At 45.3% G+C, this 26950-nt stretch overlaps 1 protein-coding gene and 1 pseudogene across 1 annotated transcript in view; one reads left to right on the forward strand and one right to left on the reverse strand.

Moving 5' to 3' along the window:
- The window catches only part of Lhfpl3 (LHFPL tetraspan subfamily member 3), a 627386-nt gene that overhangs the window by 70887 nt on the left and 529549 nt on the right, over nt 1-26950 (reverse strand). The window lies entirely within an intron of this gene.
- LOC105742710 lies at nt 24376-25177 on the forward strand (annotated as a pseudogene).

Here is a 26950-nt window from a genome sequence, read left to right on the forward strand (position 1 = left end):
GGGGAGTCCCTTCCCTGCCTGCCTATGTCTGTCCGTGCCTGGGTCAGAATCTCCTTGTCTCTCCAGAACTCGTTCCATTGTGGAAATGTAAGTGCCAGAATTTCCTTTTGGTTTTTACAGCATTGTTGTTTTGTTTTGGGTATAATAGAAAGTGATTTTTGAAAAATGGAAAGGATCTTGGCACTACATTATTTTGCTTTAAAAACATGAAAGGCTGTTTCTCTACGCTGGTACTTTCTAAGATGGAAGTGCTAGCCACACATGGCTATTAACATTTAAATTAATTAAAATGAAATACAATTAAAAAACTTGGTTCCTCCACCTCACTACACACAGATCATTTGCTTAGAAGTCACGTGTCTGTGGTGTGACTTCACACAGAGCAGATACAGAACATTTTCATCATGTTCTGCAGGACAGTGCTGCCCTATAATAGCCAATGTATTTTAATGCACTTAAATGCAGCGCATAGTACTATTCTCTACAAGTCAGACTTTGAAAAAGGTGCAGCAAAACAAAAATCAGCCAGCCTGAGTCAAAACCCAATTGCAACGTGCCGAGGAGAAGCATTTAATGCACAATAGAGTTGGGGCTCTGGTGTCTTTATACTCAAGTCAGCCACATGGAACTTTTTCACCAATTTAGATTCTGAGGGAGCAGCCCTTCCCCAGACACAAACACAGATCCAGCTTACACGGAAGCAGTGATTCTTCTTGATGGAAGTGTGCATGTACCGTCGGGAACTTGTGCCAAGCTACACATCCTTCCCTACCCAGAGGGCCCTGGAAGTGCCTGGGGAGGACAGATGTTGCATGCAGAGCGTCTATAGTTTGACAAAGCTCTCCGAGTTATTCCCGTATACTTGCCCACCCCATTCCTCCAGCTGAGAACCAAAAGGATGGCTAATTGCAGAAGGGTCATCCATTTAGGTTAAGCACTTAAGTCCTTATATAGGTTAAGCTCTCATTACAGGGGCTGGACTTATACACAATTCTGCAGCAAGTCAAGAGGGTAAGACTTCAAGTTAGCAAGGTGACGTGTATTACTCCAAGCAGTGTGGGGAAATGCTGTAGGCACATGAGCATTGAACATCTGTTCATTCAAGAATCACTTACTTAGCACTGCACAATGTTGCAAACATTATGATCCAAGGCTGCCATGATGGTGCACACCTGTAATTCCAGCATTCTGGGAGGCTGAGGTAGGAAGAGTATGAGTTTGAACCCAGACAGGGCAAATTAATGACGGAATGAGACCCTGTCTCTAAACAAAATAGAAAAAGATTGGGGATGTTGCTCAGAGTGAAGGTCCCAGGTTCAATTCCCAGTCCTGAAAAACAAACCAAACCAAACCAAGCCAAGCCAAGCCAAGCCAAGCCAAGCCAAATCAAACCCAAAACAACAATGAAAACAAGAAAATAAAAGAAACAACAACAACAACAACACCCAACTGAACCAAAACAACAACAAAAAGTCTAAAATACTGTGAACCATATATTACAGACGGTGGCAGTGAAATTCCTGTATAGGCTTTCATACCAGCCTGAGTTTATATTTGGTATCTTCTGTGCACCCTCAGCCAGGTCACTTGATATTCCCAAGGCTCAGCCTCCCATATTAAGTTAGGGATAATCCATGGGAATATTTTGAAGATTGAATGATACAAGGTACACAGCAAAGTTTAGCAACTGCAGCAGTGTTGAAGATGCTGTGGAGGCTGGGGAGGTGATGGGAGTCATGAAGAAGATTAAACCCATGTAAGCCGTGTTAGTCCTCCCAGCAGAGAAGGCTGGAGCAAGCGATAGGGAAGATGCTACAGAAGTCAGAGATGGAGGTTTGATTCCTGTGTGGTCTGACCAACTCTGGGGGTAGACCAGATGCCCCTGTCCCCTGTCCTGCCATCTCACAAATACAGGCCACAAGGAAGTGAGGGTGATGTTACCTGGACGAATACGAGAACTGAAAATGACCCCATAGAGAGTCATTCAAGTCCCTTCCTTCAAAGATGAGTAGACTTAGCTACATGGTTCAGATTCTTTGCCAAGCTTTAAACACAACCAGTTGGCAGCAGAGCAGAGGGATTGCATGTTTGTCATGGCCCAGAAGTCTTCACCGTCAACCTGAATATCACTGGGCTATGGGATTATTTCCAAACGCATTTTCTGAACCTGAACACCAGACTGGGAGTGGTTTTCATCTGTCCTGTAAGGTAAATCTATATTCTATGCTACGTAGTTCCTAAGAGGAACTGTGTACAGAGTAACAGATGGCCAGAGCCAAATGTCTTTTCATTTATTTGTTGTTCATCCCCAAAGTTGGCCTGGTCCATAGCTGTGTGGCTTTTTCTGAAGTACCAGAATGGCGAGGGGAGCACAGTGAACTCATGAAGAACCAGACTGCGGGGCCCAATCTTCCTGTTCTCTAGAATCCAGATCCTGGAGGGTCGGTCTTTCATTCTCTGGGAAGGTGGTCACCTCTCACCTCATCATTTCTGTCATCTTATGGCCTGTACACATTGGTGTGTGAGCCACGTGCAGTGGTGACTTCCAACGACAGGATGGGCCTCAGTGATGGCCAGCAGGCCCACAGCCAGGACAAGAGAAGGAACAGACGGCAAGGAGTGCTTCTACGGGCCTCTCACAGCTCACCTCCACGTCCATTTGCCCTGGCTTTTCCTGACTTGCTCCTCCCTCTACCTGGAAGCCTTCCTTTCTAGTGCTTGGCAGGCCAGTTTCCCCACAGTTGAGCTGAATGGTAGGTCCTCAGAGGCTTCTGGATCTAATGTAGTGCCGCTCCTTGGCCACCACCCTGTATATCACCCAGTTCCAGTTCTCTGCATCTCACTTTTCATCCTTTGGTATTTTCTTGCCATGTAGGTTGATTTATTGCATGCTCCCCTTTACTGGAAAACAAACTTCAAGAGAGCAGAGACTTTGTCTGCGTGGTTCACCATCTCCTAGCGCAGCACTTGTGGTACTTACTGAATGAAGGGAACAAGTGCGTGAGTGAGTGCCAGTCCAGAGTCACAGCTCATCTGTGTCCCTGCCTTGTGGTGCTGCTCACACTCATACAGGTGATCACGGGATCTGCATGACACTTGCCCAGACCGCAGTATAGGACACTACGGAAAAAGTCACTTTTACCAGCAGAGTGCACAGCAAATATTTGTTAATTAAGCAATATTTCCTGAGTAGTTGCTCTGTGCCTGATCCTGAAGTAGTTTTTATGAGGGGGGTATTTAATCTTAACCAACTGAAGGCACTATCATCATTCTCAGTAGTGGAGAATCAGAAAACTGAGGTCCAAATGGTTAAATGGATCATTTAAGGTCACATAGATAGTAAACCAAAGGGTCAAGATTTGAACCCAGAACATCTGACTCCTGAGACCACACTGTTAACTGCTACAGGAAATCAACAGAACCTACACTAGCAAAGATAAGTCAAGGGAGGAAGAGTGGTAAAAAGATGTCAGAGAATGTAAGCCTATAATATTTAATGAATATAAGTTAGGCTATAAGTGTTTCCTACATCAAAATAAAAGATATCTACCTTTTCAAGGCTTCGATGTCCTCAGTGATTTGAGACCATTAACAGAGACAAATAAGCTTCCCAGCACATGGCATTTAGGGCATGTTCTGCCCAATCTGCCGGGAAGCCAAAGCCGCCCTCTGTGCTGCGGGCCTGAGCAGGCCGCTCTGACAGACTGCACACACATGACTTGAGTGACAGGTGAACGGAATGGTGGAAGCCGATCCGCTGGGCTTCCGGCCCAAGCCTTCGCTCTGCCCACCTCCCATTTGTAAGTGTTTGTCCCTACTCAACAGTGGCAATGGCGAGCGTCTTATGTGGCATCAGGAATTGCCATCGCGGTGTCCCCTGCTCAGCCACACCCCAACGATGTCTAATCAGACTAAATAGATGATTTTGAGAAGTGAATGGTTATAGAATAGTAGTCAGGCACTGGTGAACTCCAGGAGAAGAGAGGGGCTATGATTCAGAAGGTTCTAGAGACAGATTCCAGAGCTGGGAGAAAGCTGCTGATTGAGTTATTCTAACATTTAGTTTGACCTTTTTGTCAAGGAGAAATACTGAGCAGAAAGATCCTAAGAGAAGATAATGAGGGAGGGAGCTTTGAGAGGCAGATGAACGAGCACTCTACCTGAGAAGTAGCCAAGTTCAAGAAATGCTTTAGGACTCAATTGGCAGGTTAAATATGCTTCACAGGAGCATTACGCTGTGACACATTTGGACAGAACGCACATTGGTTATGAAGAAAACACTCTTCTGATATATGCACTTGCAGTCCCTGGAAGTGCATTTGGTGTCTCATAGTTTTTTGTTTTCTTTGTGTTCAGTGGAGGAGGAGATGCTGTGGGTGTTAATCTTCCCTGAAAGAATGTCGGACAATGCAACCAACATTACACTTTTTCCCCCCAGAAAGGGCTCGTAGTGATGATCCAGGGCATCTAAAACCCTCAGCATTCCAAGCACAGCGCTCAAGCCTATCTTTTGCATCAAGCCCTTCTATGAGAACTGAAAATAATAAAGAAAAAGGCTGATTTCTGTGAGCTGAATTTCATTTCAAAGTTTTCCCTTTGTTCCAGTTTAACTTTTATGACTCTACACTGAAGTGGCAAAAGATAGGAAAACAGGCGAAGGCAGGGGTTGGGAAAATTTACAGAGCATCAGTATCATTAGACCCCGAGGAATTGAAGGGCTGGCCAGGGAGTGTAGCAGGCAGTTTTCCCGATTACCCGGAAGGCAGGTGTCATTAATCCTCCTTTGCCGGATGAAGACAGTGACTGTAAGTGGTTTCAATCAATTAACCAAAGTCACTTAACTAATCAGCAGTGGTGTGGATTTGGTGGGGATTCAGATTCCCATGTAGCTACTCGATACAGTATGTGTCACAGAGTCTCACCTGTGTCACACAATGTCCCCACCCCCAGTACCTTTTTCTGATGCATTTGAGGTACTGGTGAAACATTGCTCCACTAACCTCCTCCTTCCACAATCTTTTCTGTGAAGCAGGAAAGTCCTCACTGCATGTTTATTTCTCAAATAAGAAAACTGCTACAGGTAGGTTGTCAGAGAATTTGGACATGTTCCCCCTCTCCCATGATATCAGGAATCGAACTTGGGACCTTGTGCTTGCCAGGCAGGTGCTTATGCCACTGAGCTATATCCCCATCCCTGGACATCTTATTGGGTGTAATGAGGGTAGGTGCAGGGGTCGTAAGAGAGGCAGGGATGACCGAGGGCACTGCAGCAGAGTGACTGCAAGTCCACCGTGGACAGGCGCTACCTTCTGTTTTCTGACGCAGGACATGGTTCCTCCTGAGTTGAAATGGAGCTTAAGGCTCTAAATGTTGCTTCTTATTTGGTCTTTTAAGGTTTTTTTTTTTTTTCCTTCAAAAGAAACACACTCAGTTTTCCCGAAGAAAGGAAAATATTTTCAAGTACACAAATGTTTTGCATGCATAACTTTCTCTGTGAAGTTCTCCTATACGTAAGAGAACTGGCTGAATTGAATTTTCTAGCAGTCAGGAGAATAAAGAACTGCAAAGACCGCACTTTCATTAAAAGCATCCCGGGTTAATTTCAGAATCACATTATACACGGGTAATATATTTTTTTATTAAGACTAAAAGTACAGCTTGATGATCTACTTTTTTATTAAAACAGCTTAGAGTCAGAACAGAATTTTAAATTTTATGTTATGAATTACAGGAAAAAAGATTTCAAGAAACTTTTTAATTCTTTTTAGAACCTTCCCAAGACAGTTACCATGTTATTTGTTGTTCAGTGAATTTAGTTTTGAGAGTGGGCACTGTTAAGGATTACATGGAGTCATCAGATGTGAATTGGGACTATGCTAGAGAAATACCCAACCTGCCCAAAGGAAACCCATTTTCCTCCCATGTGCCCCATGAGAAGGCCAGCAAAGGATGCCTTAAAAGTCCTGGAACCTCCACACTCTCTCCTACTCTTTTATTCTTGTCAACTTTCTTTCTTTGTGGTTCTCTAGACTGTTTTTTTAAAAAAATGTATTTAGTACAGGGTCTACAGGGTTTCACTACACAGATTGGACTCAGTGATCCTCCTGTTTTCAGCTAGGATTATAGGCATGAGGGCTGGGATTATAATCCAGCCGAGGGCACTGCAGCAGAGTGACTCCAAGTCCACCGTGGACAGGCAGTACCTTCTGTTTTCTGACGCAGGACATGGTTCCTCCTGAGTTGAAATGGAGCTTCAGGGTTGGGATTATAGGCACATGCCCCCACTCAATCGCTGTCTCAGGGTGCCTTGGGGGCGGGGCCAGCACACCAGGGATTGAACCTCAGCCCCTGCACCCTGCCTAAGCAGGCACTTTAGTCCACTGAGCTATCTGGCTGGCCCTATAGCTCTCTAGGCTCTTATATAAGTGACCTCTCTTGGGAAGTTCTCAATGTTGATTTTCTCTTAGCCTTAGGAGTGAGGACAGAGCCCAAGTCCTGGGACCAGGATTGAGCCATGCCACAGTCTGAGCCTTCAAAGTATGGCCTCTGGGAGATGGTATGTGTGGGACACTCTTTCTCCTCTTGCTTCCCCACTTGTGTCATTTGTCAGCTACTCTGGCCTGGGAGGAGGGGCAGGGAATCTTCACCCAACAGCAGTGTGCCTGGAGAACAGTGAGGCTGCTGGATCTGCTCTCCCTAGGAACCCTGGTCGCCTTGCCCTCTGGGAAAGGCTGTCAGGCCAGCATTTCCTGGGCACAAGTGCTGTAGCCCTGGAACTCTGCTCCTTTGCTGAAGGGTCTTTGGGCATTGCATCCTTTGGCTTCCGACAAAAGGGTAGAGGAGGGGGCTGGACTGGAAATCCTACCTTCTGCGCTTGCTGCAGCAGAGGAGCCTCCTTCCTGCTTTGCGAGCCTGTCTCCTTGGCCATTTTACCTGCTGACTCAGTGAGCTGCTGCCACTCTCTGCTTGGGCCGGGGAGCTTGTGTGGGTGGAGCTAAGAGACCCAGGAGCCTACCTTTCTGCTGTGGGGGCTCCAGAGCTGCAGGAGAGGAGCTGAATCTTTCAGATCATCCCCTGCAGAGAGACCTGTGAGTGTCTCAGAGGCTTTGGTTGAGTCTCCAAGGCTGCTTATGAATCAGCCTTGGCAGAAATGAGCTGCAAGAAGAGAGCCTAGAACTAGGGCACTGAGGGGCCTTCTCGGCTTCCTTTTGACCTGGCTGAAGCAGAGTGTTCAGGACTTGTGGTGATCTATGCGCCATCAGTCCGGGGCTGAGTGCTCTGATGAGCATAGGACGGCTGTTTGCAAATCAGCAAAGACTTGCCTAGAAGAGGATCTAACCCCAAACGGCAGCGGAGGCCTCTGAGATCCAAAGATGGGTTAGGCTCTTGGAGGGAGCCAATGTAAAATAGCATGAAAAATGAATGAGGTCACAGCAACTATTGTTCATCAAGTATCCTATGTGCTACTGGCAGGCACGTTGCATGCCATCAGAAAGACTGCTCATTAACGACCCAATATCCATCCTCCCCTCTTTGGCTTCATTCCTTGTGGTGTTGGAGTAGCAATGTATCCAGCTACTGCGCTGACTTTGCTAGCCTTGTTCAGAGATAGGTGTGGGCAGTGAGTTGTAATTAAAAGTTGTTGGGTGGGGGTCCAAGAGAGCTCCTCAAAGGGTGTTCACTCAGCTGGGAGGGGAACTTTTTTTTTTTCTTTCCCTCTTATTTCTGTCTGAAATGCAAATGTGAAGTTTGGATCTGCTGCAACCATTTCATACTTATATGGTAATCTTGAGAATGAGAGCTATGCACAAAAGACAACAGAGCAAAATGAAGAAGACAATTTGAGACATTCCTCAGGTTGGCTGGACTTACTCATGACTGTTAGATTTCATATTATATGAATAAAACTCGATCTCTATCATGGGTAAGACACAGATAGATTTTTTAAATATGCGGTGGGGTCAATTGTGAAACACACACATTATTTTGTTTAATCCTCCCAAATAGAACAGGGAACAGGGTCTCCAACAGGTTCAAACATTTCCTCAAGGCCAGAGGACTAGAAAGTGTCAGAGCTGAGACTCGATCCCAGATCAGCGTGGCCCAGGAGCTTTCACGTTGCTTCTGTTTTCAAGAGCAGCTGGTACGATCGATCGGGCTGTGCAGATGTACCTCATTCCATCAGTTGACTCTTCTGGGTTTACTGATGCCCTCGTGAATGGAGCAGTGTGGCGATCATTTGTATCCTTCAGGTCCTGGAGCCAGTTCTTTCTATGGTGTCCTCCCCCATTCATATATGCCTGCTTGAAATGAATAATCTGTTTACTACATGAGTCACATGAGCTTGAATAATTCAGAGAAGGTGTGTCACAAGCCAGGGCCTGTGCTCGCTGAGGTCATAAATCTTGTGTGAATACTTTATTGGCCATGTCTCTTGCTCTTCCTCTTTTCCCCCTAAGCTTAGCAGCCTTATCAGCAATTGTGAGGATGATTTACAGTTTGTACTGTGTACTCTTTGAGATGAAGCGAAAAATTGAAAGGCTTATGTCCAGCCCATTCACTCACAGATACATTCAAGACTGAATTAATTTTGAAGCACTTATGGGCCCTTTAATGTTTCTGAGTTTGGTTTTACAAATCAAGGGTGATTTTTAAGATATAATATCTGTTTCAAGCTAAAGGTATTACAAACTTGGAAATGTAATTTTTTAATATAAAACTCAATGGGATTAAATGAGTCGTAGGAATCGAAATTCAAGCTCTGAATAGAGAGATCGTACAATACTTAATACATTAAATGCAATCCACCACCTGGAGGCAATTATACAAAAGGAGGCCTGGACTCCATGTTACTTAGTTTTTGTGTTCTTCACAGCATGGAACTCCAAGCCAGGTGCATGGTGGCCACCCAGTGAGCCCTTTTTGGGAGAATGAACAACGAAGAAGAAGCAACCTGTAGGTGTAAGTCCACTTTTATGACCTTTATCTTGACCTTCCCAGTCATGTGCATTCTCTCTGGGTTCACCTTCTGTTGGGGTTAGTGGTTATTTTGGTTCATCTAGAGTCCCTCAAGCTGACACAGCTCACTTAGTTTTGGGGGTGCCTCAGAAGACTTTACCCACGGCTTCTGCTTGAAGTTGTGTGAACTAGAAAAATCCACCCTTTCTTTGAGGTACAGTGATCCTCAGCCAGGGGCCATTGTAGCTCTCAGAGGATACCGTGCAATGGCTGAGACCTGTTGGGCTGCTACAACTGATCACTGCTGCTGGCTTTCAGTGGGTAGAGACCAGGAATGCTGCTAAACATCCTGAAGTGTGTAGGAAATCCTCCATCACTCCCAAAACTTAACTGGTACAAGCATCAATAGCAGTGAGGGTGAAAATCTGGCAATAGGGAAAAAACCTTTTTAGACTTAGGCAAGGATAAAATCCCAATAACTCTGTTAATACTTGATGCCCATGTTATAAGTTAGTATTTCCTGCACCAAATATCTGCTTGGACCAACACTGAATACTGCTAGATATTTGTATTTAGAAACAATTTGAATCACTAGCCTTGTCAACAGTTCTGTGTTTTTCACTTCCGAGAGAGACACTTCAGACAAAAATCACTATGGAACACCACAGGAGACCTAGCTATTGAAATCAGGTTCAATCACAATTTCTCAGGAAACTCCCTTAAAGAGACGGAGCTCCATATGTAGTCTACACTGGGTATGAACCACTGAAAGACCCTCCCCTCCCCTCCTGTCTTCCTCTGGGTGACCCTGTCACCAAGCTCCTCATGCTTCACTAATTAGCCCCCTTCTCTCTCCTCGGATGATATATGCGTGCTGTTATCATCTCCACCCTACAATCAGGGAAGCTAAGGGGCTCTCTCACACTCTTGGTAAATTTACCAGCCTTTGATTACAGCACTTAATTTGTGTTTGCAAAGTGCTTCACCTATATTCTTGTTTGTGCACTTTATTGTATCTAAATGAGGTTTCACTCAGAGCAGGGAGAACTGGTGATCTTATTCATTTCTCTCAGAACTCCTCATTTCCAACTTTAGAAGCTTTGGCTCAGCTTGGATGGGGCTTTGAACCCAGTAAAACCAGGTCAGAAAGTATCATAGTAAGATGGTCCATTGTAGATTACATCGGACTTGGGCAGCTCAGTCTCCCATCTTACCCACACCATGTGGGACCTTGTTTTTTTAAAAATTAATTAATTAATTTATTTATTTATTTATTTGTGTGTGTATATGTGTGTGTGGCTAGCTCACCAGCCCTGTGGGACCTTTTAAAGTCCAGTTGCTTTCCAGAACCTTCGGGCCCACACGTCTACTGCCTAGGACTCAAGAGTTGGTTCTCCCTGAGGAATAACAGAGACAGGTAAGTGTACTTGTGGAATGATTCAGGATTCATTTCAAAGCCAAGAGAATATTCTGCCCTTCATCTTTTACCTCAGAGTAAAACTATGTTACATTGTCTCCAGGCCATTGCTGCAAGGGTTCCTGGGCTGAAATTCTTCACTTTCGGCCTCTTCTCCTCAGCTTGCCAGGGAGAAGGCTTCTTGGGGGCCTGTACCACTCTGCACATCCCTCAGAGCTGCAGAGAGAGGGACACTTGGGCGGCCCTCCTCAGATGCACCATCGCAGATGCTTGGCTTGTTGAAACTCCGAGGAGGGATTTTCTCTGGCAGTCTCTTCCTGTCATATTTATTCAAACATTGAACACCCCATGGGGACATTTTTAAAAAAGGCAGTAAAGATTGAATTAATTGTGATGCTCTGAAGATTTCATTTTCTAAATGAGCAGTGCAGGATTAGTGTCAGGAGGCAGGCAGCGGGGGGCATGAGGCACTTTTAGGGGAAGGAGAGGCGGCAGTCCCTGGGAGTGTCTGTTTAGGCTCCTGTCTGGAACCAGATTCTAGAGAAGCTTGAAATCAATGCCATTGCAAGTCGAGAAGTTAACTAGCTTGCTTTCCGCGGCAGGCAGTTTGGCTTATTCCAAAGGAACAGAGGGCACCTCCTGCCTCTTTTGGAGAGGCCGTGGCCAGGGCCTCGTCACCTGGGAGTCTCTTCTTCCCTGGTCTGGGAAGGAAGCCAAGTGTCTCCCCCAGTGATCAGGCTGAGATCACTGAGGTGGTGAGGTCAGATTAGAGAGAGGACTGGAGGTGCGAGTGTGCTGTGCCGGGCCCTGGGAGGGTGCTGGTGCTGCAGCCCTGAACGGGCTGAACCTTTGCCCAGAAACCAAAGAAAGCTGGGCCTGAGCTGAGCGGCTGGAGGTAATGGGAGCTTGGAGCCATCTGCCTCTGCATTTTGCTGTGGGCTCCAGCCCCACCCCAGGCCCCTGCTGACAGCCTTTGCTTCAGGTTTGACAAGGCGTGGTTAGTTTGGGAAAATGTACCCTAGTCATGCAGCTCACACCCTCCTGAGCATCTGCTGTTTCCTCATGCACAACCGGAGGAGCAGTTCATCTGCTTGGAGGCTGAGCAGAGGCACTGTGCTCCAGCCTGGAACTGCAGGGCCTAATTAGCACTCTGCTCACCCTTTCATTCATTTGCCTTTCCTGCAGAAGCCTCCTGGACAATTGCTTTTTTCACCAAGACCAATAAACAGGCTCAGTGTTTCGCACCCTCTTTTTTTCAGGATGGTCTGTGAATGTGCTTTCATTTTCCAATTCTCAGATAGAGCATGCCCAGATGTGTGCAGGTGAAAATCTGTAAATGTCCTGATGTGCTCAATTTTCCTGGAGAGAATCCAGCCATGATGTGCACTATGGCATCTAAATTGTGAAACATTCAGAAAGCAGAACCCAAATAGAGCTTTCTCATTAAAAGTAAGTCACCATCAGCTCATTTTGTACATTGCTTTGACCTGGGTTTCCTTTCTACCAGGCACCTGGTAACAGGAGGCACCACGGTGGCAGCCGAAGCTTCGCCATCACCATGGGTGTCTTTGTAATTCTTGACACTGTTCCTCGAGAAACTGTCCACATGCCTTCAAAAATAGAGGCTGTGATGATGAGTTTGTAAACATGCCACGAATCCCTGTTAATGTAAATATCAGTGAGGTCCTATAAAAAGCTACTGGAATCCTGAATGGGAGCGATTCCTTCCCAGCGAAGTGCTTCCCAGTGAGCAGCATTTAAAGTGATTAATCGGGCTGCTGAGGCTTTGGGGTATAAGTGCCGAGCTAATATACCTTATAGTATAAAAATGATACAACTGCTGCTTTTTATGGGAGAAGAAGGGGAAGGCACAGGCGTCCTGCTGCACAGACTTCTGCTGGGCCTTGAGAAACTGTGCAGAAGCAAGGGGGAGACTGTGTGTGTGAAATCACGCAGGAGGCTCCTGTGCAAGGCTGGGTATGAGTGGCTGAGAGAACATTTTCTTTTCCAGAACTAAATGGGCAGGAGGGATGTTTCCTGTTGGAGATGGATAGATGACAGCAGAAGATGTCTGTGTGGAGCAGAACCACAGTGAGGCCTGGTCACTGATAGCGGTGATATGCTAATTGTGATGCTTGTAAATGGGGACCATCTATTTTGGAATCAGTATTAGAAATGCAAGTGCATTTCCTATCATTCATGTGATTTACTATTTTCTTAACAGGATTAAGATGAAAGATTTGCGGTTGCATTTGCAGGGATCAAATTAAACTGATATTAAATCCATTTAGTAACGCTAGGAATGGTTCAGGGCTTTGCCTAATGCTTGAAGTCACACAAAATAAACATTATGAATGCTGACGGGGGCCTATGATCTATCCCCTCTCAAGATCCTGTGTAGCTATAAATTGGACAGGCAGCTTCTTCTGCAGCAGACAGAAGACGAGGAAAGGAATCTCAACATGGGTGGTGGCAGCACCAGAGATTAAGAAGGAAGGGGAAGCTTAAACTGAGTGGCTAAAGATGAGTCTCAAAGACCTCGAGTTTGTATAGGAGCACCTTTCTTTTTCACTTTTTAGAAAAAAACCATCAGTGTGAAGCTGTTTGTGTTCACATGTGTGTCTATGATGGGCTGAAAAGAGAGAGAGGATCTCCTAAGATAAATAAAAAATTCTCAAACTCAACATATAAATTATTACCTTAGCGGAAAAGTAAAACATTGGTTTTTCTGGCTTTACTCTCATTTTGCTGAGTACTTCTGAACATAATAATTTAGGTTATTGATTATTTTCCTTGTAAACTTGAGTCCAGAATGATATGCTCACTCCAAGCTCAAGTTCTGACAAATCTGATTGGAGTCATCCATAGACCTGAAGCTGCAGACACTGGCATGAAAAATAATGAAGATGTCTAAAGATGTACAGATCTTGGGATGCCCGGGATAGTGGCTTATGTGGGCAAGGGATTCCATGCACAAGATTAGACTTTAGGGACAGGGCTAGCTTGTGACGGTTTTTATAGGTTCTTTGGAGGAGGCTGAAGAATTTTCTTGAAGTTGGTAGAAAATAAAACAGAGCAGTAAAATGAACCACCATATTTCCCAGAGGACTTAGGTGCGCTCATTCCTAAGAGCTTAGAAATGAACTGCATGGCCTCTACCGGCTCCAGAAATCTCTGCTTCCTCCTTGATCTATTTGCTCTGTGTCTCTGTGATATTGCAAAAGTTCTATTTCTTTAATAAAATTAAAATCTTTAATTAGCATAATATTATTTGGGGTCCAACATGGCAGCCACTAGACACATGTGCCTTATCGAATACTTGAAACACAGCTAGTGTGACTACATTAGAGATAAATTATACTTTATTTTAAGTAACTTAAATAGCAAACTCTAAGTCTAAGTGCTTGATGCTGGGATAGTATTTCAACTGTGGGCTTCATGCTGAGTCTGCAGTGGGACGATGCCAGAGGGACAGTCAGTGAGGTGGGAAGGGGCCACAGAGAAAAGGGTATAGCACCGTGGCCAAGAGATCTTCATGGAGTGAGGAGGCCTTGGGCTGGGCCTGAAAGAGTTTTTCTGAGGAAGAAGTGGAGAAGAAACCCAACACTGCAGCACACGCCTGCAGTCCCAGCACTCTGGGAAGCTGAGGCAGGATACTGCATGTTCAAGACCTGCCTGGCAACTTCATGAGACTCCGTCTCAAGACTGAAGAATAAAAAGGCCTGGGGATGTAGCTCAGTGTGAAGGCCTTGGAGTCAGTTCCCAGTACTGGGGAAAGAGGTGGGAGATGAGAAAAGAGAACTCCAGAGTGACCTGACAGTTGGGGAGAGGTGGTGCTTGTGGCCAGTAATGTATGCTAGACGCAGAGACTGATGAGCTGGTGGAGGACCCAGGGGAGTGAGGCCTGGAAAATGCATTTTAGTGACAACTGCAGTGGTGTTAAAGTAACCTCAGGCTGTGGGGCGAGCAGGGCAAGGTGAGCTGCGGCTGCCCTGGACAGAGGCCATGGAAGCTTGAGCTCTCTGCCAGCTTGAGTGGCCTGAGAAGGAAGCTGAAAAGCGCTGACAGCCACTGTGTGCCTTAGAAAGCAGGGGCTGGCGTTCATTTATAACTGCACCACTGCACTAGGCTCAGGCAGAAACTTCAGATGGGGCTTACGAGATTAGACACAACGTCTTCGTTATGCAATCACTCCTGGTAATTGAAAGCAGGGTTTGGAAACCATGGTTACCATAGAGAACGAAGATGAGGATCAAAGGTGATGATTTCAAATCTAAGGAACCAGAATAGGTTTGAATGAGAGCTCACATTTGTGCTGGATAGACCATCTGTCTGCTTTTGGCGCAGGTACCCTTTTACAGAGCAATCGCAGGAGACAGAATTATGGTTCTTGCAACCCTGAAGCTTAGTGCAGAGCCCCAATCCTAGGCAGCAGGAATCCCGCTGGGCTGGAGGAAGCTAGGTTTCTAATAGGCATGAGATTTTTTAGAACATTCTCACCTGGGGCAGCGATTCCTGTTGCGCCTGGTGGACCCATGGGAGGGAAGCTTGGAATCTACTGGCAAATGAAGGTACTGTCAAAAACACACTTGAGCCAGATGCTTTAGAATGAATGTGTGCCAGCACAGCATAACGGCACACGCCTGCAATCCCAGCGCTCTAGGAGGCTGAGGCAGGAGGGCTGCGAGTCAGAACCAGCAGGGCTTAGTGACACTGTTCCCAAACAAAAAATAGAAAGGGGTGGGGATGTAGCTCAGGGCAAAGACACTGGGTTCAAGCTCCTGTACAACTGAGAGCGAGAAAGAGACAGTGAGAGAGATACAGAGAGAGAAAGAGACAGAGAGACGGAGAGAGACAGAGATAGAGACAGAGATATAGAGGCAGAGACAGAAAGACATAGAGAAAGGCAGAGACTGAGACAGGGAGAAAGAAAAAGAGACAGAGAGACAGAGAGAGAGACAGAGATATAGAGGCAGAGACAGAAAGACATAGAGAAAGACAGAGACTGAGACAGGGAGAAAGAAAAAGAGACAGAGAGACAGAGAGAGAGACAGAGACAAAGAGAGAGAAAAAGCAGAGAGCGAGAGAGCGAGTGTGCGCGCACACGAATGCTTTTCTTCTGAGACCCAGTGCTTTAAGCCACCCTTTTGGGAAGAGACAGCCACTCCTCACTCATAACAGGGGTTGAGGCTCTTGTAAATGTCCCAGACTAAGTGATACAGAGTATGCTCAGGGCCAGTTCTTAGTGTGCAAAGGGACACTGCTGTCCTGGACGCAGCGTCATGGCCAGCTACAGAAAAAGGAGTTCGGCCTCTCCATTCTGAGTAAGCAAAGTAGTTCCGTGCATGAATCCCTCATCCTTTGCGAGGAAAAAGGAGGTACAAGAAGAATCCCCACCGGAGAGCCTCTTTCCCCGAGCATCAAGGTGAGCCACCTAAGGGCCAAACCAGGACCTGAAGCTATGCTACAGGGAGTGGGGTGGGGGCAGGGAGAGTTGAGCTGACTAAGACAAAGGACCATGTGCCTGGTATTGCTGGGAGTCTTTGAACACACGGAGGAAAGGGCAGATCTGGAAGAATTCTTTGAGTCTTTGGGATGGTTTACTGCGACTAATACTCCAAAGTGTACACATTTATTTATCTTTTAAAGATTTATTAGGGCTGGTCAAATAGCACAGAGGAATAAATCACCTGCAAGCAGGCACAGGGGTTGGGGGTTCGATCCTGGGGCCTGCTGTGCCGGCCCTGCTCCTGGGGCGCTCTGAGAAAGTGATTGAGACTGGATGTGGTGGCGTGCGCCTGTAATCCCAGCACTTGGGAAGCTGTAAACAGGAGAATCACTGAGTCTGATCTAGTAGTGAGACCCTGAACACCCTGTAGACCCTTCCCTAAAATACAGGGGAAAAAGAGATTTATTTATTTGGTACAGGGTTTTGCTATGCAGCTTAGACGCATAGTGATCCTCCTGTCTCAGCTTCTTCAGCGCAGGGATTACAGGTGTGCGCCGCCACACCAGGTTTCAGTGGCCGGCTTGGCGTGGGACCTGCACGGCATGCAGTACCGGGGATTGACCCTTGTGCTTGTCAGGCAGATGCTTAGACAGCCGAGCTACCTCCCTGGCCTCAAAACATGCAGATTTAGTTTCCCCCACATCATTGCTAGGGACTCTCCTTATCTTTCTAAGGTGTGTGTGTGTGTGTGTGTGTGTGTGTGTGTGTGTGAAGAGCACACATCAGAAAAGTACATACAATGAAAATGGAGGGTGGAATGGATAGTTGTGAAGTGCACATCTGTGTAAACACTGGGCAGGTCAAGAACTAGGATATCCCCGCCATCCTGGAACCCTATGTCACTCCCCAGGCTAAGCGTCTCTTGTCCTGGGATACCCTGGGGTGCCACGACAGTCCCTTCCTTGTCTTTCCTCATTGGGTTGCCGGCTATATGCACGTCCCAACAGCATGCAAAGTTCAATTCTGATCACAGGATAACACTGCATGCATTCTTCTATGTTTTCTTTCTTTCACTTAATGTCATACATTGTGAGCTTCAGCCACATTGATGTACATAGCTGTACATCTGCATTTCCATGACTATGTAGCACTATGTCATTGCGTGACTATACCACAGTTTATCAATCCATCCTTCTAGACATGGCCACTTGGAGTACTTCTGTTTCTTGTTGAGATCACAGGTTTCTCAGAAGCTGCTGTCCCTCTGTCAGCACTGGTCATACCAACAAGTTAATAAATTGAAGTTCAAATGGACACTTTTTAGGTTGTAATGGAGACCAGTTGACCACACCTCCAAGGAAGACCACACACACAGCCAACAGAAGGGCTCAGGGTGGCTGAGATAGTAAGAGAAGCCCGAGTTGCTACATAGGCCACTGTAGAATTTACACTTGCTGTAAATTTGTCAATAATTCTTGTATCATGGCATGCAGGTTAACAAATTACTGAATAATAATGTAAAGCTTTCTTGTCAGTTGGATGTATTAATTGTGCAAACTACACCAATTCTTCATTGTTTATGCATTCTCCAAAATAGCTTTCCCTTATGATGATATAATCAGCTAGGAGGTGACAGGAAGAATGTCTTCATGTTATTCCAGGGTTAGCTTTCAAAATAAGCATGATCTAAAAGTGGAAAGACCTTTAATATCCGAATTCACTTGTGCTAGCCTTGACAAAGATGGATGCTTAGCCTCAGCATGGCATCTGTCATAAAAATAATAATGATAATTGCTAATGATTACAACAACCACAGCAAAACATGCTGTCATCTGGATACAAAATGCTGCCACTGGCTCAGGAAACGTGGTTTTGAACTTTGTTTTTTTCACTCAGTATCAGGGGCATATGCGTGCTTCTCTATCCTTGTTCTCCTAATAGACCTCCATGAGAAGATTTCTCTTTAGGTAGCAGCTGCCTCTGACTAGATTTTATCTTAAGGTCAAGGCAAAGGTAGTTCTGTTGGACACATGTGGGGGTATTCCTGCACCCCCTCTAGGAGATAAACTGTAAGGAGAGGACAGAGAGCAGGGACCCTTCACTGCCTCTTCACTCTGGCATTTACAATGATAACAGCCATAAAATATATCTTACTTAAACATCATAAAGTAGTGGAAAGGAAACAACTTCTCTAAATATTTTCCTGATGGAAAATGCTTCAGGCAGTAGTTTCTCCTTAGTCAATGCACCATACACTGACTGCCTACTTAACATTTCACGTGAATATCTTGGCGTCTCAGAGTTCAGTGCATCTCCACGTGAAGATGCCTGTATGTCAGCTTGTATTGTCCCTAAGACAAGGCACCAAGGGCACCTCCCTTTACATCTGAACGTGAGTTGTTTCAGACAAAAAGTTCTGTGGCTCCCATACCAGAAGAAACTTACATCCCTAGTCCTCTGACAGCCCTCCACACCCCCACACTTATGGCTCCACCCATGTTCCCTTTCTCTGTAACTGACACTTATCTTTCTGGGGGCTGAAAGAGCTGGAATGAGGAAGAATGACCCCTTTCACCAAGTCTTATGGCTTCTTTTTTGTTTCCTTTCTTTTTTCTTTTTCCTTTTTGTCTTTTTGAGACAGGATCTTGCTATGCAGTTCAGGCTGGACTAGGGCTCACTTTGTAGCCCAGGCTGGCCTTAAATTGACAGTGTTTCTCTTGCCTCAGCCTCCCGAGTGCTGGGATTACAGACATGTGCCACCAGGTCCAGCTAATTCTTATGAAATCTTCTCTCCAGCTAAGTTCCTCTCTGCATTTTCTTGCCATGGGGCGTCTTTATTCATCATTCTCTCTTGCCAGGGTGATTCCATGCACCCTTTCCACTGGTCCCTTGAACTCTAGTCTTGCTTCTTTGCAACTTGAATTCTATCCTGTGGAGCCATGGTCTGACCATGCCATTCCTGCGACAGCTTCTCATTGTCCTCAGGCCTTGCACCTGCAGGGCCTGTCAAGGTAGCCTGTAGCACACCGATACCATTCTTTCCTTTTCAGTTCAGAACCCCAGGAAGAGACCTCACAAAGAATTGCATTTCTTTTTTTTTCATTAACAAAAATTTAAATACATAGTAATCAACATAACCAAGGAAGCAAAAACTTATACAAGCAAAAATTACAGAACAATGAGAAAGAAACTATAGAAGACATTAGTAAATGGAAAGCCATCCCTTGCTCATGGATCAGAAGATGTAAAATTTTGAAAAAGACCATATTAACTGGATTTAATGCAAAGCCTAGTAAAATCCAAGCAATATTCTTCACTGAACCAGAAAGCAACAATCCTGAATTTCATATTGAATTAGAAAACACCCAGAATATTTAACCCAACTCTCATCAAAAAAAACCAATGCTTGAGGCATCAAAATACTAGAATTCAACCTGTACTGTAAAGTAATAATAGCGAAACAACATTCAAATTTGTTTTAAAAAGAAAAGAAATGTATTGAGATAGAAGACAATAGATGATCCAGAACCAAACTCATGAATCCACAACTTTATGATTCTTTTTTTAAAAAATTTTATTTATTTATGTGTGTGTGCGCGTGCGTGTGTGTGTGTGCACGTGTCCAGCTCAGCCCACCAGGGGGCGGGCTGGCTGGCCTGTGGTGCTGGGGGATTGAACTGCGGTCCCTGTGCTTTGCTAAGCTTATTCTAAGTAGGTGCTTTAGACCACTGAGCCATCTCACCAGCCCCACCTTTATGATTCTTGAAAAAGGGCAAAAAGCATATGCTGAAGAAAAGTTAACCTCTTTAATGAAGCACTGCATTTCTGAGTGGCTGCCCAAGTCTCCTATTCTGGTGCAGTAGTCCCTTCAGCTGACTTGCTCCTCCAGATTTGAGCTCAGTTGCTGCTTTCTCCAAGAAGCTTTCTATGAAGAAAAGTTTTCTATGACCCATCCAGGCCAGGCGCAGTGCTCCTGCTGGGTCCAGAGCACCCTTCTCTATCAGACCACTCCCCGCGATTGCTTTCTTACAGACTCCACTGTGAGTAAGTGGGAACTATGTCCCTCTGTGCACTGGGGCAGCCCCTCACCTGGCTCAGAAGGAGGATCATCTAAATGACTAAATCTGCAGCTAAAGTACGTGAACCGCAGGATAAGGAATGTCCTTTGTGCTGTGTGGGCCAGACTCTGCTCTTGCCTTCCATGAGAAGCTGTGAGTGCTGGTCATTTGGTGCCACGTAATACGAAGCTCATATTTTATAGGACACTAGATTACTTACAGGGAGCATAAAGGTGTTGTTATTCAGAATGCTAGTGCTAGAGTTTATGCCTGTCCTTGGGTCAGGGCCTTCAGGACTCTTCCTAATGGAAAACCTTTTCCGAGGACTCAGCCCTTCAAAGGTTGAATGAAGATGGTCACGTTAGTCTCACTGCAGCACTGGCCAGTCTGCTGTCCTCCGTGGAAGTTGGGAAGAGCTCTTCACACTTATTCTTTTCAGGACAGCTGCTAAGAAAAGACATTCAAAGCCTGTCTCAGGGACTGGATGTTTTGGAGAAAGTTGTTAAATGATTTGTAAACTTTTGGGCATCTTCAGTTTGAAAGAACCATACTTTATACTTGTTCTTAAACTCTGGCCAAGATGATCCAATCCTCATGAGGTTTATAGGAAAGGACAGAAAATGACTAAGCGGGCATTTGTGAGTGTTTTGTGGGGATTATCTAAAATCAAGAAATATTCTTAGTGGTAACGATATTCGCTCTTATTATTTACTTGCTTTTTAGATAGACTAGTCTTATTGCATCTAATAAACATTGCTCTGTATTGTGTGTAGCTGCTGAAAGTTTGAAGAATAAGCCTTCAATAGAATAAAAAGAATGAAAATGTGTCTCTCACGCTCCGGGCCTCTGTCCCCCAGAGCTTTGGCCTCACGTTTCTGTATTCTTCTTCATCTTTTCCAGGTAAGGAGCATTTCCACCAGGCAGTGAAAACACTTCAGGCATTGGAGGCATCCAGGCTCCAGAATATTTACTGAACACCTCCTGGGCCCGCGGTGCGGGCCGTAAGCAGGCCAGCTGTGGGCACCGACCGCAGCTCTGCCATTCTTTTAACGGGACCACCTTGGACAGTCCAACCTGCCCAGCCACCTATGAAAGGACAAGAGACTAAAATAGGAATGATAATCGCAGTTCCATGTAGAGGGTGGGGCTGGCAGGAGCAGCTGGAGAAAAGAGCGCAGAGTGACGCTCTGACGCTGTCTTGACGTGTTTGTCGGGTGCTTGGTAAATGGCTCCACTGAACGTAACCCAGGCGCGTGGATTCCCGTCGCCAACAGACGCAGTCTGCTGCTCTCTGCCTCCCAGCCCTATCAGAGGAAGAGTGCCGCTGGTGGGAGAGGGGTAGCAATGAGGGGCACAGTCTTCCTAGGAGCCTAGCGTGCCTGCCTCTGCCTCCACTCGGCTGGAGCGCTGTGCTCACTGCTGAGGCCAGGCTGGCTGGCCACACCGCAAGTCGTTTCCTCTGCTGCGAGCGCCCAGGGGCCAAGAACTGGGATTTACTCTCAAGGTGTCTCTTTGTAATTAGCTACCAGTAGGGCATCACTATGTGCAGCAGGGATAAAAATTCAGAAGATTCAGAAAGAAGTCTGCCTCAGCTTTTCAGGGAGTGGGTAGGCCGAGGAAGAACAGACGGAAAACACGTGTGTCTGCTGGAGACTGGGTAACTTGTGCATTTCACAAAACAGAGGGGAGCCAGGCCCAGTTCATTCATTCTTTTTTTTTTCTTTTATTTTTCAACAAATAATACACTGCATATATTCTTCTTAGTGGTTAATTGCTGTACAAGATGCAGACTTGTGATCCTATTTACAAACACCATTAGAACAAATCATTCTATTCATTAAGAGAATGCAACTATATATCTATCCCAACCTCTTTGAATACACAGATACAAAATGGACATTCATCGGTGTACCCCATTTGTTCTAAGTTCCGTTATTGAATATTATAGGTGTGTAAACTCAGCAAAATATTCTAAAAGAGTCCAGTAGCCCATAATAGCATTGGGTCTTCTGTTTAACTGGCAATGTCAGAAAATATCGACCTGAGTCCCCCACAGCTCAACGCAACAGCATGGCTTTATTTCTTATAATTTCGTCTTCATACTTTTCTGCTGGATGGTTAAGACCAAGGTAAAGCAGGACCTATGCAACAAGAGTTGTAGCTTTTTGGTCTGAGAAGGTCAGTGTCATTCATTCTTTTTGTTCTGTGGCCCCTTCTTTCACTGCTGTGGCATTGCCTCCCTTCTTTGGCAACCTCGTGGTCATCATCATGAGCAGTAGAAGCGGCACCATGAAGTTTTACCGCGAGCTTGTTGTGGACTAGGTGTTGGTCTGAACAAGCTACTATAGTTAGCTTAGAAACCCGGGCACTGGCTCACTTGTTCAGAGACTGGGCTTTTAGATGGCAATTGTGCTACGCGGGTGCCATATTCATCTGTGGATTAATCCATCCACTGAAGAGTACAGAGCTGAATGTGCTGTTAAAGCTGAGATCTGGTTGGAGGAGGCGGGTCTGGGTGCAGGACCCAGAAGGGAGCCTCTCCCTCCCTGTTCCTCCTGCACTCTGTGCCTCCTGGCTGCCCAGACAGGAGCAGCTTTCCTCCATCCAGACCCTTTCACCAGCCACCTGTGCGTGGAAAAGAGCTGTGGGTGTTGGGCATTTGGTCCCAGCAATGAGAAAGTGGCTAAGACACCGCCCTCTTCATGAGTTGGGGCAGCCCATGTGTCCCTTGTCAATCAGGCAGTTCGGAAGACGGTTCTGAATGGCAAGTAGTAATTAGAGAGTTGGCACCAGTATTAGTTTTCTAAGGCTTCCATAATCAAGAGCACACATGGAGTGGTATTTATTTATTTATTTATTTATTTATTTATTTATTTATTTTTTCTGCCTACATTTATTCAACGGAAAATAAAGTCCTCCAACTTTCAGCCACGCATGGTGGCTGACCACGTTCACAACCAAATCTGCCTCTAAACTGGAATTCGGTGGCTGAACAGCCCTGGCCTTGGCCTTCTTGTCGGCACCAGTGGGCACGGCGCTGCATCTGTAGGCGTCCCTGTCAGCCTCTGCACGCATGAGCCTCAGGTCCGCTCACCCTCCACACCCTTGGGCCGGGGTCTGCCAGTCTCAGGCCGGCTGTGGCGCAGAGCAGCAGGCACAATCTCGGGGGGCAGGTGGAGGTAGTCATGGAGATGCTGGATGCCCTCGTTGGTAAGGTACCAGGAGAAATGTCTCCAGGCAAACTTCCTTCATGTAATCTCGGGACTTGAGAGATTGCATGGCTTTCATGACGTGAAGGTTGGGCACATTCTTGTCCACCAGCTCTGGGTGCTTGGGCATGTGGACGTCTTTCTTGGCCATCATCACCCCCTCCTTAGAAAGGAGCTTGTAAATGACGATCCTGTTCTTCTTGGGCATCAACATCGTGATGGCTGTACAGTCCGAGGCTGAAGTGGTTTAAACAACAGAAATTTGCCTTGCAGTTCTGGAGATTGGAAAGTCGAGATCAAAGTGTGTACAGGTCTGTTCTTTCCAGGTCTGTGACTAAGACTCTGTCCCATCCTGCTTCCTAGCTTCTGGCAGTGCACCGGCTATTGAAGATGCCTCTTAGCCTTCATCTTTACATGGCACTGTCTCTGGGCATGTCTGCATCTAATCCATGCCCCGTCCCCTATTTTTGGGACACTTGTCATATTAGGATGACCCAAATGGCCTCATTTTAACTTGACTACCTCTGTAAAGCTCTGGTTTCTAAGTAAGATAATATTCTGTGATACTGGGAGTTAGGACCTGAAAATATGTTCTTCTTACAGGGCATAGCTTAACCCGAAACAAAATCATAGGAACAAATGAAAATATTAAGAAGACCATGTTGAAGGAGAGAACAGAGAAAAGGAGGTAAGAATTTGCAAAAGTAGTGTTTAATACCCAAGGTATGTTATGAGTAAAAGGAGACACTGGCCTTGACAGTTACAGGGTAAGGACAGATGCTTGATCTCAGGTATGGAGCACAGAAAAACTTGGCTGGGTGGCTGTTCATCATCACATGCCCCAGCACTGATTGTGCTTTGTAAATATTTCATTCCCAACTGAAAGAAAGTAAAAGAACTTCCTTGTACAAACAAATAATCTCCATTCTAGAAGCATCAACAAAATGTAATCCATTTGCTTTCTGTCTCTGTTGAAAACATTCAGATGGTGTTCAGATCAAAGAACCTAGAGAACATATATCCTGAATCAATTTAAGGGGTGTTCCTTGTAGGACATTCTCAAGGGAAAATGTCCACTGTCACTGAGAGAAAAATTTCATTGCAATAAAGAGAATTTTATTCTTTTTTATAGGGGGGTTACTGGGAATGAGATTCAGGACCTTGTGTTTGCCTTGCACATGCTTGTGCTGTGGAGCCATATTCTCAATCCTCAGAATTTGACTCTTTGGGGGTCCCCCAAAGACGGTTGCACCCTGGTGAGTGGAGCAAAGGTTGCAGTAAACCATGCGTGGTGGAGGGAATACGCGGGAGGTGTGTATGAGGTTCAAGGTGGAAAATCATCAATCAGATGATATCAAAGAAACCATAATTGATATTATAGCCAGAAAAATTAGCCAACTCCCAGGATCAGACAGGAACCTACTTGAACATGGATCAGTATATACTGGACTTAATGCTACTTTCTGTGGTCTAATAGCAAAATCTTTTTCACTGCACTTTGCAGGTGACACAGGCTCATATAGCTGCTGGCTTACCAATGGCAGCGATCCTGTTTTTGTCAGCAAATGCCTCTTATGCAAGTTTTATAAGCTTACCTCTGAGTACAGGTGATTTGAATTGTGAGACCTGTCCCAAGACATGGGCTGGACTGATTGGCTTAGCTTTTGGTGGTCTGTGTCCTGCTTTCTCAGCTATACCCATGCATGGTACCTGCTGTACATGGTGCCTGAGCAGCCAGGTATCACTAAGCCCTGCTGCCAGAGAAAGGAAACATCTTAACGTGCTGGATTAGAACATTCAAGCCTGTCTTTAGAAGGATTTTTTTGGGGCTGGCTCAGAAGCCTTCAGGGCATGTTTGGCTGGCTGGAGTTGTGGGGATCGAACCCCAGCAACCTGAGGCTGACTGCTTTGTTGAAGCAGCCGCTTAAATAACTGAGCTAAGGGGCAGGCCCCTAAGCCTGTCTTTAGAAAGCTGGTATTTCCCCTTTTACTTCATACTGTGTTTGCAGCATACCTTGGATCTAGACAGTATAAACTACTTATAAAGGCTCTTCAGTTACCCGAACCAGGCCTAGAAGTTCACTGATTTTTAACCAAGTATGTAAGTAAAATAAAACTGTGAAAATAATGTTTCTGTTAAAAATAAACCTACAATTTAATACATGAGGTACAAGGCTACAGAGAGCAACAAAAGGCTAAATCTCAGTAAAAACTAATCACTTAAATAGGAGTAAAGATGGGGGTGTATGCTGGTAGAGTGCTTGTCTGGCACGCATGAGGCCCTGGCTTCAATCCCTAGCATTGTGCCAAAAAACCCCCCAAAACCAAAAAACAAACAAACCAGCATAATTTCTCCATAGTTTGCTCAACACTATCTTTTCCACCCTCCTTGTGCTACTCCTTTACTTTAGGCATTGAGTTGGCCCTGCAATGTAAACGAAAACCTAATCACATAGCAGTTTCCACTGTACAAAGCCAGACAGGAAATAGGTCTGTCAATACAGCAAATTTACATATGCACATATGCATCATTTTCTCTGTAGTGTTTTCATTAGACTATTAATTGGAATAGCCTTCCTTTTAAAGAGATAATCTATATTATTGGAAAGCTCTAGTTTTGTAAGATTTAGACAAAGTCTCATTTGAAGGTTTCAAATATTTTGGGGTAGTTCTTTAGAATCGCAGACTTGAGCCTTTTTTCACTCTATGTTCAGCACTAATATCTGCACGCTAAACCCTCATCATTCACTTCACTGAATGGAGGCTGGAATTACATACCAAGTTGCTAACAGCACCTGACAAACCAAGCAATAAAATAATAGCCATGTTCCTTGTGTTGTTCTTGTCTTATTTCCTAAAATAACTATGGATTCATTTTCTTAGATCATTTAAATTTTTGAAGTGATGTTCTCTATGTCCTCTTTCCAAACATCTCTTCCTAGTGCTTGTTTTTTTGTGACAGCACCTAAATCGGCCTTGTCCAACGTACTTTCTGTGACAGCAATGCAGCTATGGTCGGTGCTGGCCACTAGCAATAGAGGTTTGAGCAACCGCAGTGGGAGTGCACAGGTACGGAATCAGACAGCGCCCTGGTCTAGCTCAGCACTTCCAGAAGAGAGCCAGTCAGCACAGGAGAGTAGGAGGCAGATTGTCAGTGTCATTCCGGACCGTATTCAGGAGCACATCTCATCTCACTAGTGCTCTCTAATAAGGAGTTATTTTAAGTAATATGCTACTTACTAGTCTATAAAGGAGAATTTAGAAAAGGCAGCTTTGTAAATGAAACAGACCTTTGGCCTCTAGAAAAAAATAACGCAATACTATGAAGATTTAAAATTAAAGTAAAATTTAAAAATCTTTAGTTTTTCTGAAAAAATATTTTCTACAAATCTATATTCACAGGGTCGGCCAAATAGCTCAGCAGATTAAAGCACCTACAAGCAGGCACAGGGGCAGGAGGTTCAATTCCTGGGCCTACCATGTGGGCCCCTTCCCCGGGGCGCACTGAGATGGCAATTGAGACTGGGCGTGGTGGCACACGCCTGTAATCCCAGCTCTTGGGAGGCTGTAAACAGGTGGATCACTACGAGTAGGATCTAGTAGTGAGACCCTGAACACCCTGTAAACCCTTCTCTAAAATACACACACACACACACACACACACACACACACACACACAGAAACTATATGCACAAAGAGAAAGATTTATCAAAATGTTTACTGTTAATGTCCTCTGGACTATAGTTACAGATGATTTTTTTGCTTTCTTTGTAATTTCCCATCTTTTCTTTTCTTTTTTCTAAATTTCCCATTTTTTCTATAATAAATGTATTTGACTCAGGTAACCTCTGTCCTCCCC

Source organism: Octodon degus, unplaced genomic scaffold, assembly GCF_000260255.1.
Source record: "Octodon degus isolate 3935 unplaced genomic scaffold, OctDeg1.0 scaffold00068, whole genome shotgun sequence".
NCBI lineage: Eukaryota > Metazoa > Chordata > Mammalia > Rodentia > Octodontidae > Octodon > Octodon degus.